General features: G+C 39.7%; 1 long non-coding RNA gene across 1 annotated transcript; it reads left to right on the plus strand.

Annotated features, from left to right (window-relative positions):
* The first annotated feature begins 833 nt into the window (after positions 1-833).
* Positions 834-2,614, plus strand: LOC134463879 (uncharacterized). Its single transcript, XR_010037818.1, has 3 exons — positions 834-1,275; positions 2,066-2,173; positions 2,282-2,614. It is a non-coding gene; the product is annotated as an uncharacterized LOC134463879 (long non-coding RNA).
* Positions 2,615-13,011: the final 10,397 nt, after the last annotated feature.

The following is a 13,011-nucleotide window of genomic DNA, read 5'->3' on the forward strand; positions in this document are numbered from 1 at the left end:
AGAAGAGGAGAGGATATAATAGGAGGGGAAAGGAGGGAAGAGAGGAGGAGAAGGGAGAGGAGGAGGAGATGAGAAGAAGGGGAGAGGATGAGAGGTGAGAGGAGAGGAGAGGAGAGGAGAGGAGGAGAAGTGAGGAAGAGAAGGTGAGAGGAGAGANGGAAGAGGAGAGGATTGGAGCGGAGGAGAGGAGATGAGTGGAGAGGGGAGAGGAGAGATGATAGGAGAGAAGAGGAGAGGATATAAGAGACTGGTATGGAAGACGACAGTTCTCCTTCCATACCAGTCAGAGTCTGCCGTCATCAACCAGCTCCTGTCCACCTGTTACAAACCAATCAAATCAAAACACACTGTTCGAATTACGTGGGACCCAATGGGAGCTGGGCTCCCATTCCCTCGGTGGCAATTAAAAAAAAAAAAAAAATCCCATAAATGATCTGAGATGGTCTCTCACGACATTCTCACCATAGACTACAGTAGGCCTAATATCTGTAGTAATCTTAAAATAAGAGACAAACAATATAATAATAAATTGGCTAATATAATCATGAATAAAACTCATTTCCAATCCCCCTACAACCACAACTTTGTATCATCGCCTGCATTTCACCACCACACCACCATGCGCGTAAAACCATCCAAAGATAACGCTGCCTGCTTCTGAAATCTAAAAAAGTAACCTAGCCTGGTAACCTTCCGTTTTGTCGAAATCAATTAAAAAATATATACAGCATATATGTGCCCGGCTCTGAATTCCAGCACTACATGTCGGCCTGAGCGAAATGGAGAAAATCGTGTTCAAAGATCTATTTTTAGTTTTTGGCGATTTTCTTTTTTTTGCAGAATGTTGACATTTAGGTCACAAAGAAGCTGTTCAGTGAAGCAGAAATTCACATTGGTTTGTTTAAAGGCAAACATTTTGGCCCACTTTTAAATAAATCTTCAGATGTTTCATATGGGCGTGTTCTACTTACTTCCTACTTTGAGGAACAGAGGAGAGGCGGGTTTATCAACAAGCAAGCATGGCTTGTGTTTTCATCACTGAGAATGGTCAAAGCAAAACGGAGGTGCTGAATTGTGGATATTACATCTTCTATTCGATTCTATTCGATTGCAAATTAATTGCTACGCGAGAAGGGAAGCGCCGTCTGTGCTTGGTAGTCGGGACACGGACGGTCATCATCCAGGCGGTCATCCTGCCCTCAGAGCTTCTGTTTGTTTCAATTATCTGGCTACGAGGCTACGAGGCTATGCAACGCACACATCCCTCTTTATGGCGTAAGTAGCCTTCATTAAACACAATCTTTGACACAATATGTTTTGCATATGAACGGGAAATGGGTTACTTTGGACTAGTAGTATGTTAAATCAAAATGTAGCCTAACGGTAACCTAGCTTGATGCCATTTGTTTACATTCTGTCTACTACACTCTGACAGCAATATTTTGTATGACAGCGAAATATTTTGTTTGGAGAGTGGACAAGACTTTGTTGACGTGCATTCATTAGCATTCATGTGAATAAACCTCCCAAGTAGGCTATTATCTGATCTCTATTGGGAGTTAGCACAACAATACACTAGCTAAGTAGCCTTTTTTATCACATGCATTCACTGGACGTGGTCCTGTAGCTCTACCAGGATGTGGCAGCTGACAGAACTAATAAATACCCACAGTAGAATGCCAGATTAACCACTTTATCAAGTTTTGCATGACAATAAAACTAACAGTGGTTTTGTCTTGATAGTGATGATGGCCTGAATTCACCCCAACATGTTTTCACATGGCCATAGTTATAAGGCCTAAAGGTAGTTAGATGAGGGAAGAAATTATTATTTCCTGAAACCTTTAACTGCATAGGCACCTGTAACAATTGGCTGGCAGACACATAGGCTATAATAGGCCTACTAACTGTCTCCAACCCAACCATTAGTAGCCTACAGGCTACATTTCTGTAACTGGCTTACATTGCCTTACCAAGGTGCAGCCTATTGATAGTGTGAATTGTGAAATGACATTCATTGACCTGTAAAACAAAACAGTAAAACACTTCTGTTCTTTTTTGTCAGGTGGTGGGAAACTTCTCCCAAGAGTCATTACACCACCCCAGCTTGTCGGAAAGACGCCTGGCACACTGTTAATGAAGAAAGAATGACATCCCTACTTCCGGAGTTCAGGTATTTTCCACATTGTGTACACTCAAAACATAATTCCATGAACATGATTGTGTTTCAGACTATGCTTATGGTACATTTAACATGTCTTATGTGTTTATTCTGTCACAGGTTTAATACCAGGGGGCGCTTGCAAGAATCCAGTGTGATGCTGAACCTGTCCAGTGCCAGCTACTGTACTTCACAATCCAGCAGTTCTTCCACCAATTGACAGTCTTCCTCTCCTATCCCCATCTGGACTGAACATTGACAGGTCGAAATATCTATATGAAATGATAAGGTCTTTCTGTGCTGATGACATCACAAGACAATGCTGAGGTTATGCCACCAAATGGCACTTAACCATTTTGCGACTTATTGTGCAGTATGTATGCCAAGGTTTATGCACTTGAATGCACTAAATAGTAATGCAGGGCCGGGGGCACACACACACACACACACACACACACACACACACACACACACACACACACACACACACACACACACACACACACACACACACTAATGTATTTTAATGACTTGAACAACAGACTGTGCAGGCACATTTGAACTACAATATCTGTTGGGATTGAGTGTTTAAGATGTAAGCATTTGAGTATTGTAAGCATGTGCGCACGCATATGCACATTATCAGTATTTTTTTAATATTGAGTTTGGCCCGCAACTTCGTTCCAGATTTAGATTTCGACCCACTGTGAATTTGAGTTTGACACCCCTGCCCTAATGTAATGTAATGTACTTTGTTATAATTTTATGCTGCATGTTATAATTGTTGCATTATGAATTTGGGGAGAAACAAGTCCGACAGGCGGACAACAGATGCGTCCGTCTATGCCAGTGGTTCTCAACCTTTTTTGCCCAACTCTGCCACCTTGTGGACACAGGAGGGAATTACATTTAAGAAACGTGTCACGAACCAATGGACGGACAAAGGCTCTTATAGAGATGTGTGACTGTGAGATGCATCTAAAAAATGCACTAACTCTCCTTGGCCTGAGAACATTGAGCGCATTTTAGGCTATTGACGATGTCCTTGTTTGTAATTCACTTTGGATGAAAGTGTCTCCTTAATGTAATGCACATTTTCATGGGGGATTACTGGGTTTAGAATAGCTGTGTATACAGATGTGTGCATGGATGAGAAACTTAATGGTGTTCAGTGTTTCCCATACATTGAGGAAACTATGGCGGCCCGCCATAGTTTAAATTTGGCCGCCATAGTTTACGAAAATGTAAAAAAATAAATAAAAAAAAATTAACTTTTTTTTTTTTTTTTTTTTACGGTATCCGTTTTTGTTAAAAACGATTTGAATTACGATTTTGAATTTCCTTCGCATTTTCCTCCTGGAGTAAATACATCCTATAGACTCTGGTTAGATAAGTAGTCCCACGGTAACACAGAATGAGGGGAAAGCATTAGGAAGTGACCGTAAGGGTATTACAGTTGATTCATGTGTGCACACGTGTAACATCGGGTGAGTAACAGAACATGTGCGCAACGATGCGTTATGACACGCTGATATGCGAGGATCTTCGTCCAAATCGCTAGTCGCATGCATCATCGCTAACTGCGTTTACATCGCGTGCCGCGTGTAAGGGAAATGTTAGTTGTCGACATGTATGGAATTCACTTCAATTTGTGCTGTTTATTGCTTCAGTTGTGGACAAAACGATTGGCCAAACTCACAATAGAAAGCCTTTGCTGTGCTACTGTCCCAGAGAGCTGAAAAAAAACCCTTCATAGAAGAAGTCACTCTTAACAAGGGTGTTAACCAATCCAATAGTTTCTCTCTCTCTCTCTCTCTCTCTCTCTCTCTCTCTCTCTCTCTCTCTCTCTCTCTCTCTAGGCATGATAATGCTTCATCATATTTTAGAAAAAGGGCCTATGTGCCTTTTATATTCCAAATGTTTATCATTTTGAAATTGTTTCAGTTGTTTATGACTTGTGTATGACTGAAATTATCTCTGCATACTATCAGTGCTGCATTGCTTTGTAAAGATAGGCTATTCAACACACTTTAAAAACACACTGAAAAGATACGGCCATAGTAGCCTACTAAAAACATTTTGTTCATAATAATTGTTGGAACTGTATTTTATTCTATATGAAAGCAAACATGTTGCCGTGGCACAAATGTGCCCTTTCGCATTCAAGAATTCCTGTTCAAGGCTAAGCAAAGGATTACTGGACTGTGCGAGGACTTTATCTGTACCAGAACAATGGAATGCCCAAACACAACAGAGTTGCATCTCCACATGGCAGGCCAAGGACTGTGTGTTCCTTGCCTGATTATCATAGACTTGCAATCGAGATTCGATCTGCAGCGCCGCCGAAGGTGTTGCGTCACTAGGAGGGCGCAGCCTGGCTAGTGTGTTCATGTGTTTGTGTGTGTGTGTGTGTGTGAATGAATTAATCTCTATCCGGGTACGCCCCCTTTTCCCCTTAGCGGATAAGAGATAATTGTTATCAGGGAAAATCCTTCAATAAATATGACTTATGGCTATTACATCGTTTAGAACGAGTGGGGAAAATGGTAGCTGACGGTTCTCCCCATCCGCTCTCCAAGCCGGTTTGAAACTTAATTAAGGATTCTCTGTGTCTTTCATTTCAGGTGTTTCATATTTACAAATGTTAAGGGTTTGAACCTAACATTTACTTGGTCCTTCAGAACCGGATCCCAAGATACCCGACGATTCCAGCACGCGAGGAGGGAACCAGGAAAGTCTGTGGCCACAGCACTAAGACCCGTTTCCGGGACTGGTCTCTCCCTCGCAGGCTGGGATCCGACGGTTGACGGGAATCTTGAAAAGACCAGAGAATCGTGAGTAGGCCTACATTTTTATTTTTATTTAAAAAGGAATGAATGAAAAAACGGTAAAATAAGAGAAGATAAAACCCTGACAATTCTAGACTCTATCAGGTAAAAAGGGAGGCCAGACTCCTCTGTGTTGTTGAACAAGTTAAAATCTGAAGACTACGTAAAGTAAAGTACGTAGTACGAGTACGAGAAACTAGTACGAGAAACTAGTTGAAATTCTGTGTTCTCTGCGTTGAGAGAAAGTGTGCGTGAAAGGATTCGTATTACCACTCGGTAATACGTTTCATACCAATACAACAAGGTCCAAATAGCGAGTCTTTGTGGAAGCCTGTATGCAAGAAGATTCCACCTGTGAGGTTGAAGTGAATCTTACCACAAACGATCGTTGATCGCTATCTTGTTGAAAAGTGTATCCAACAATAGAGGCACTGTAGGTGTTGTGACGTTGGACTAAATTCATAGAGACAAAATGGGGGGCAGTAACAGCAAAAGAAGTGAAAAGTTCCTTGCTGAAATGCAATGCAAGGACTGGAAAATCGTGGATAGAGAAATTACTAGTGCAGTAGCACCGCTGTGTTACTGGGTAAAAAAAAAAACAATGGGTTTAATGGAAAGTTGTCTATAAACAAACCTAACATTTATGGCCTGGCCAGCAGGGCCAACAAGAACACTACAATGAACACTAAAACTATCACGGCCAACGTCGAGGCCAACACCAAAATTCCTGACTAGACCGAGAGCACCAGTATCGACCGTACAGGCATGGCCCCTCGGCCGATGACTGGTTTGATGATAATGAGGAAACGGACGGGGATGTGGAAGAGGTAGACGTCGTTCTAAACTTAGAGGGATTGTTTTACCAAGAAAAAATTAGACCTGAAATTACCCTTCTGGTCCAAGGGACCCCCGTACGTTTCCTCTGTGACTCTGGTGCTAGCCGCACTACAATGCGGGACTTAGTCCCACACATGCGCTTTGACCCATATGCAGAGGATGTAAAAAATAAAAAATGTAGATCTGAAAACTCGGAAATTATAGCAAAACTAGTGTGAAAAAGCAAATGACAGCCATTTGGATTACTCACTGAGCAGTTAATGTCTCAGATAGCCTACCATATAATAATAATAATAATAATAATAATAATAATAGTAATAATAATAATAATAATAATAATTGTATTTGTATAACACTGTGTCATACAAGGCAAGTAATATGGATATCTGTTTGTCTGTCTGTGTGGGCCCTATTTGTTGTATGAATTGTCCTAGTGGGACACCCCACTGTGTGTGTGAGAAAGATTGTATATATGTCTGTGGAGTGTACGTGTGTATCTGTGGAGTGAGTGCCTAAATATGTCTGAGAGTGGAAGAATTTTTTTTTTTTTTTGAGTGTTTAGTGAAGGTACTCTATTGTGTTCAGAGTTAGCTGGAGCTTGGGAGTGCACATGTTGAAACAACATTTTTAAAATAAGAATAAGCCTTTTATTTTATTCTACAATTCAACTTTGAGGTGTAGGATTTTGTCATGATTTTGTTTTTCCACACATTCTTACCCATTTATTTTTGATTAGGAGAAAACGGGGTTGTGGAGTTATGTTGTTTCTTTACTATTTTCAATTGAAAGTTAACATGTTAATGTTTAAGCCTTTAAGACACGGCATTATAAATTAGCTGTTACCAGAATGGCAATGACCAAGTCATAATGTATTACTAAAGGCCCCGTGCACTGTCATGGTAGTGTAGTGTAGTTGCAAAAGAGTTTGCTTTCATGATTTACAGTACCAAAATGTCTTTGTTTCTTCTAAAGAATAGATGAAGCTTTCTCCTTGTTCTTATTTTTTTAAAAGAACAATGGGTTTGAGATCTTGAAATAACGCAGGCGTTATTTGATGGCCCAAAGGTGCTGTGAGTAAACCTAATTTGGACCTGGTCTGAGAGTTAGGTCACATGTGCTGAACATTTCTAGAAATTTAGGTTGTCATTTTGTTTTGATTGACGTTTAACTATGACTTATTTCTTTGTTTTATTTCATCGAATTTCTTGCCTTATTATGTTCTATTTTGATGAGTTATTGATCAATGGATCATGGGTTTGGTTTAATTTTAATGAATTAATAATTTTAATTTTAATGGTTTATTTTAATGACTGGAGCACAATGTTGACTCTGATAAACTAGACTCTGAATACACAGAGGCGCTTGACAACGTCGCCCAAGCAAAGATAACAGTGTCCTATGTGTAGATGTTTACATTAGCTCGGATAGATATTAAAAGGCTCAGAGGCTCTCTCTAAGTAGCCCAAGGTCCTCTGCAGGCACCCTTATCAGACACAGCAGGCCCAACTATAAACATGCAAATTTCTGTGGCAGAGACAGAAAGACTCTTAATATTGAAACCTCCAACAGTGTATGCTAAACCACCTGTTTGTCACTGAAAAGACAATAAGACCTAAAAAAACTGAACACCGACCTAGATAAAACAATACCAAAGCTTAAAGTTATGTTAAATATCTATCATTGTCATTAGTTTAATACTGTAAGTGTGAACATTGCTTCACATGGTGTGTGATGAGACATGTCAATGTTCTCTATTTGCTTTTAAAAGTTTGAATTTGATGACGTTGGGATCCTTATATTTTCATTTGTTTGATTTATAAACAAAGAGACAGTTGTCTCTCTGTCTTTTCATTTCAGTCGTCAACTTGCAATCAAAGTGAAAACTGATTGCCAATAAGGTTTTAGTTCCGTTACAAAATGTTTTATGTAGCCGATACATGAAGTCAATCATTTTTTGCTCTGATTTGATTTCAAATTGATCTGGCTTGAGTGTACATGAAAGAAAGTTGTTTTCCCTATATATATTTTTTTTGTGTGTTCTTTGAGGAACAGGCCCAGTGTTATGGAAACGAGCTGAAACACAGCTGATGTGAATGGAAGGAACCTAGACAATACCAATGATCGCTAGGTTAAGTGAATTTTGTTTTTAATTTGATGAGTTTCACAAGATTTTTCCAGAGTTTGTTTTGTTTCAATTGGGTAATAATTTTAGTTATAACACTTGATAAAATGACAACTGTTTATTTTTTTTTTCTCTTTCTTTCAAACCATGAAAAGTTTGACCTAAAGTTAGACAAGGTCTTACCTTTATACCTTAGATAAAGGGTCTGTCCGGTTGTTTGTTTCATTTTTCTTTTAAAGTTGCGTATTTTACAATGGCAGTTGTGTTTTCTTTCTTTTTATCTCTTACATTTTGATTGGTTGATCTAGTGATCTGTATGTCTGGGTGATGACAGTGAAACTTTGGAATGGTGTGAGAAAGTAGGATTCTCAAATATTTTTGGATTCTCAAATATTACTCATACTCAATTTTTTATTTTTACAAAATACATTTTTGAATGTACTGACATTATTGGCAGGAGTTGGGCTAGGCCCCTATATCACCATGACCTCATGACAAAAGGACAGTGAGGACTGAATGCCAATATATATATTTCAGTTCTGTTACAAAGTGATTTATGCAGGCCTAACTATCATGTAAAGACAGCCAATACTATGGGTATAGTCATTTTGTACGGCATGCTTAATGTTTCTTCTACATTCTATATTGGATGAACTATGTGGTCAACACCACATTTTGTCAGTTTGCGTTTATCGCCTATTCTGTAAGGAACTCTAATGTAAACGTGAGCCACAATAGTCAGATACTGACCAGAGTAATTTTCTTTTTCATAATTTTGCTCTTGATAAATTGTTGTTCCCCGGGAATGTAGAGCTATCTATTTTATTTTGATTATAGATTATGAGAGAATGGTTGGGCGGCTTTGGGTTTTGTTTTGTCTAAACTAACAAAACATTTTTTGTTTCTTCTCTATGATAATGCTCTCTAATCTGTTACAACTGCGCACCTCCTCCACACTAATGTCTGTGTGTGGATGAGTTGACTTCTGAGAGCTTTTTTTTTTTTTTTAAACAAATGTTTGAAAAAGCCTGCCTTGATGTAGGCTATGCGAGTGATTCTCTGATTCGGCTACACTTTTAAGTCCGTGGATTTGATTTGCCAATTCCACTAACTATTAACCCTATCGCGCCGGATGCATCATATATGTCTCATCAAATTCAAAGCCCTCTCCACGCTGACACACAAAAAAATAGATCTGAAAAACATCCTGCGTGTCATTTCCAAACGTCCTGCAGTACGCGGAAACCGCCACAAGAGAGCAGCGGTCGACAACAAGTTGACCACAGCTCGGCGAAAAACAGGAAAATGGGGTAGAAGCGGTTTCCCTGACCGACGCTGAGATTTCGTCAAATTGCATAAGGTTTGTGTACAAATTTCTACATCCTTTAATTTGAACACTTGCTTTGTGCAATTCAGCAAGGAAGAGTTTATATTTTTACACCGTGTTGCAGAGAGATCGTGCTAAAACTGATGAGACATATAAGCACCATCCGGCGGTGGCAGGAAGTCAGCCATCAATGCATTTGCTCCATAGGGAAACTTACAAAGCATACCACGACGATCGTTTAACAAAACACACAAGTTGTTTTACTTCAAGACAAAGATATTGCCTTAAGAAACACGTTTTACTTGCAATTTTGAAAATGTAATGCAAAATGTTGAAATTATGATCTCGTAAAAAATGCATTGAAGTGAATGGAGAAATGGTCCAATTGTAGTAATGGACCCATATATTCAAATTACACATCAAAAATGAATAATGATCTATATTACACTCATAAATAGGTTGTTGAGCATTCGATCAGCTATGTTTTTACATAGATTTTAAAAAATTACCTAACCAGGCTGTGGGAAATGTAAAATATGGTCCTGCTAAAAAAAGGATAGGCTTAAAAAAATGGCAGGATCTCACTAAATATTTAAAGATAATCATCAAATTAAATTGTCTGACAACTTTTTTAAATTAAAAAAAAGATGCAAATGCATTAAAAGTCATTTTTCAATGGTCATGAGATTGGAATTTTCATTCCCTTTAAAGCCTGATGCATCATATATGATGCATCAAATATCTCAGTGACCTTAACAAAATTTTGATTTTTTTTTTTACATTTCTTATAAGGGACCAATATTGAAGCAAATTCCAAAAAAATAGAATTTTCTCTCATTGCTTTCATGGTTCAGGTTTCACAGGGTTAAGATTAAGCTTGGCAATTTGTTTGTTTGGCACTATGTAAACATCTAGGTCATTTAGTTGGGAAAAATACTGATAATTGACTTTTTGCTTTTGCCAAAAGCGTAGGGGAATCGTAGAATCACTCATGCACCCATGAACTGGAGGGTGTTGGAAGATGTTTACTTCTCATCATTTACTGTGCTCAAAGTCTGTTTCGGAAATTACTTAAGTCTTATTGAGTCATGTGGATGGCACATGTCTCAAACAGGAGAGATATTTTAGGATTAATCAGTGCATTAAACAAATATGTGTATAGGGCACATGTTAAATGAAACCTTGTTCTGAAACTTCACCCCTTAACCTAACCTAAAACAAACATAAGAGAGCTACAATGTGGAATCAAATTGCATCAGGGTTTGAATCATTTGTATGTTGGTGGTGTACTATAAACAAAAATATGGACAGAATGAACAACATCCACTATAATGTGCAGGCGCTGGGCAACAAAACTGAATTCGAGTTCAGGGCCATCCATGAACAACTGAAGGCAACCTGCCTAATCGCATTCCAATCTCGTATTGCGGTTGCTATGCTTTTGGCCGATAGGAGTGTGTGCTCTATTTTTGGTTATCAATGTTGTTCCTTCATACCGAACAATACGGCAGATGACGGAAGTCTCACCAGGGCGATAGAGGGACTGGGATCCCTCAACCAAAAAGAAAATGAGAGACCACTCCGGGGTCGATACTTCAGTGTGGGATGGTTCCTCTGACATGTTTGGCCAATACAAACAGTTGGCAGCGTCCATAATCATGTCTATTGCAATATTTGCGGCGATCCTCACGTTATGTGGATGTTGTTGTATTCTTTGTATTAGAGTGTTGTGCACCAGATTTAGTACCACTGCCATTGCACAAATGGAAGAAAAAATGTCAAACCTATATGCTCTTCTAACTAGACAGGATAGTGATGTCGATGACACTATGATGATGTTGTTGGTGGAGACCATGAGCCTCCACACCAATCTGACGATTCCATCCAGGTCCCTGATCTGTTCCCTGACCCAGGGGATTATGCTCGGGGCCTCTAAGTGTACCTATTTAAAGAAAAAATCATTTGAAGTCATCACTGGATGATGTTAATGTTTGTCTCTATATAGAATAAACAGGGGGAAATGTTGGCAAATGAAAGCAAACATGTTGCCGTGGCACAAATGTGCCCTTTCGCATTCAAGAATTCCTGTTCAAGGCTAAGCAAAGGATTACTGGACTGTGCGAGGACTTTATCTGTACCAGAACAATGGAATGCCCAAACACAACAGAGTTGCATCTCCACATGGCAGGCCAAGGACTGTGTGTTCCTTGCCTGATTATCATAGACTTGCAATCGAGATTCGATCTGCAGCGCCGCCGAAGGTGTTGCGTCACTAGTAGCGCATTCAGGCCGACTGAGAACCGTGCTGGAGCCCGTTCCCGCACCTAATCGCGAACCGACCGTCGTGTTCACGCCACAGATATTTGCGTTCGCGAACCGGAAAATTGGTTCGCAATGCGAACCGCAAAATACTAGGGTTTTCTCTGTGAACCGTGACGACAGCGTGGTCGTCAGCAGGTTCATCCGGGTAACACAGTCACGTGCGAAAAAAGTTCAGAGCCCGGTATGAACACTGGCGGTTCGCAGACAAACACTTTAGTGCCGAACGTAACTGGTGCGAGCACCGACACCGGCTCCGTTCTGGTCGGCCTGAAAGCCATATAGGAGGGCGCAGCCTGGCTAGTGTGTTCATGTGTTTGTGTGTGTGTGTGTGTGTGAATGAATTAATCTCTATCCGGGTACGCCCCCTTTTCCCCTTAGCGGATAAGAGATAATTGTTATCAGGGAAAATCCTTCAATAAATATGACTTATGGCTATTACATCGTTTAGAACGAGTGGGGAAAATGGTAGCTGACGGTTCTCCCCATCCGCTCTCCAAGCCGGTTTGAAACTTAATTAAGGATTCTCTGTGTCTTTCATTTCAGGTGTTTCATATTTACAAATGTTAAGGGTTTGAACCTAACAATAATGGTGATTAATAAATGGTGGTCTTAAATTTTCATACTGACATCCTTAAATTTGACTTGGTAGATCACGGCAGACCATCAACTTCAAAAGTAGATCTTGGTTAAAAAAAGGTTGGGCACCCCTGCTATAGAGAGAACCACAAGTGCTTGAAAGACAGGGATCAAAAGCCTAGTCAAGTTGTTGTAGTTTACTTGGGTTTGGGAGCAATATAAAAAAAACCTTCAGAGAAGGGACAGTTGGGATGAGTTTACTAACACTCCCTAGGCTTTGTTTTACAGTTGTAATGAGTTTGGTGACAGACCTTCATTGACACAGCAGAGGAGACATCGGGCTGCATATAGAAATTAATGTGTAATGAATGTGAATATAGACATAAATGTGTAATATGTTGTTGAGCCCTTTTAATGGGAGGAATTTGGAAAAAACTGGCCCTGTGACCAGCACCCCTCATGTAGAATGTGTACGCCTACAGATATGTGTGGGGGAAAAGGCATAGCCTACCCTCTAAGACCCTTTTTATCTATGCGTTAACAATTTCACAGTGCTCTTAAATTCTTATCTCTGCTCCTATTTTGTTTTATTGTTTCCCAGACCCCTGCATGAGGGACGAATGAAACTGTGTTGTAAACAGAAATTATTCACTGTACTGCATTTTTTGACAATGACAATGTACTACTATTATACAAGTCATGGGTAAAATCTTATGTAGCCTTATTTCTCAAAATATAAATGGCTGAAATATAGGCCCAGGCCTACAGTTTCTCCATGTGCCAATGTCATACTGTAGTCATTGTTTTGCCGTTTTGCATTTACGCTGCAAGAATACAC

Source organism: Engraulis encrasicolus, chromosome 2 (assembly GCF_034702125.1).
Source record: "Engraulis encrasicolus isolate BLACKSEA-1 chromosome 2, IST_EnEncr_1.0, whole genome shotgun sequence".
NCBI classification, from domain to species: domain Eukaryota; kingdom Metazoa; phylum Chordata; class Actinopteri; order Clupeiformes; family Engraulidae; genus Engraulis; species Engraulis encrasicolus.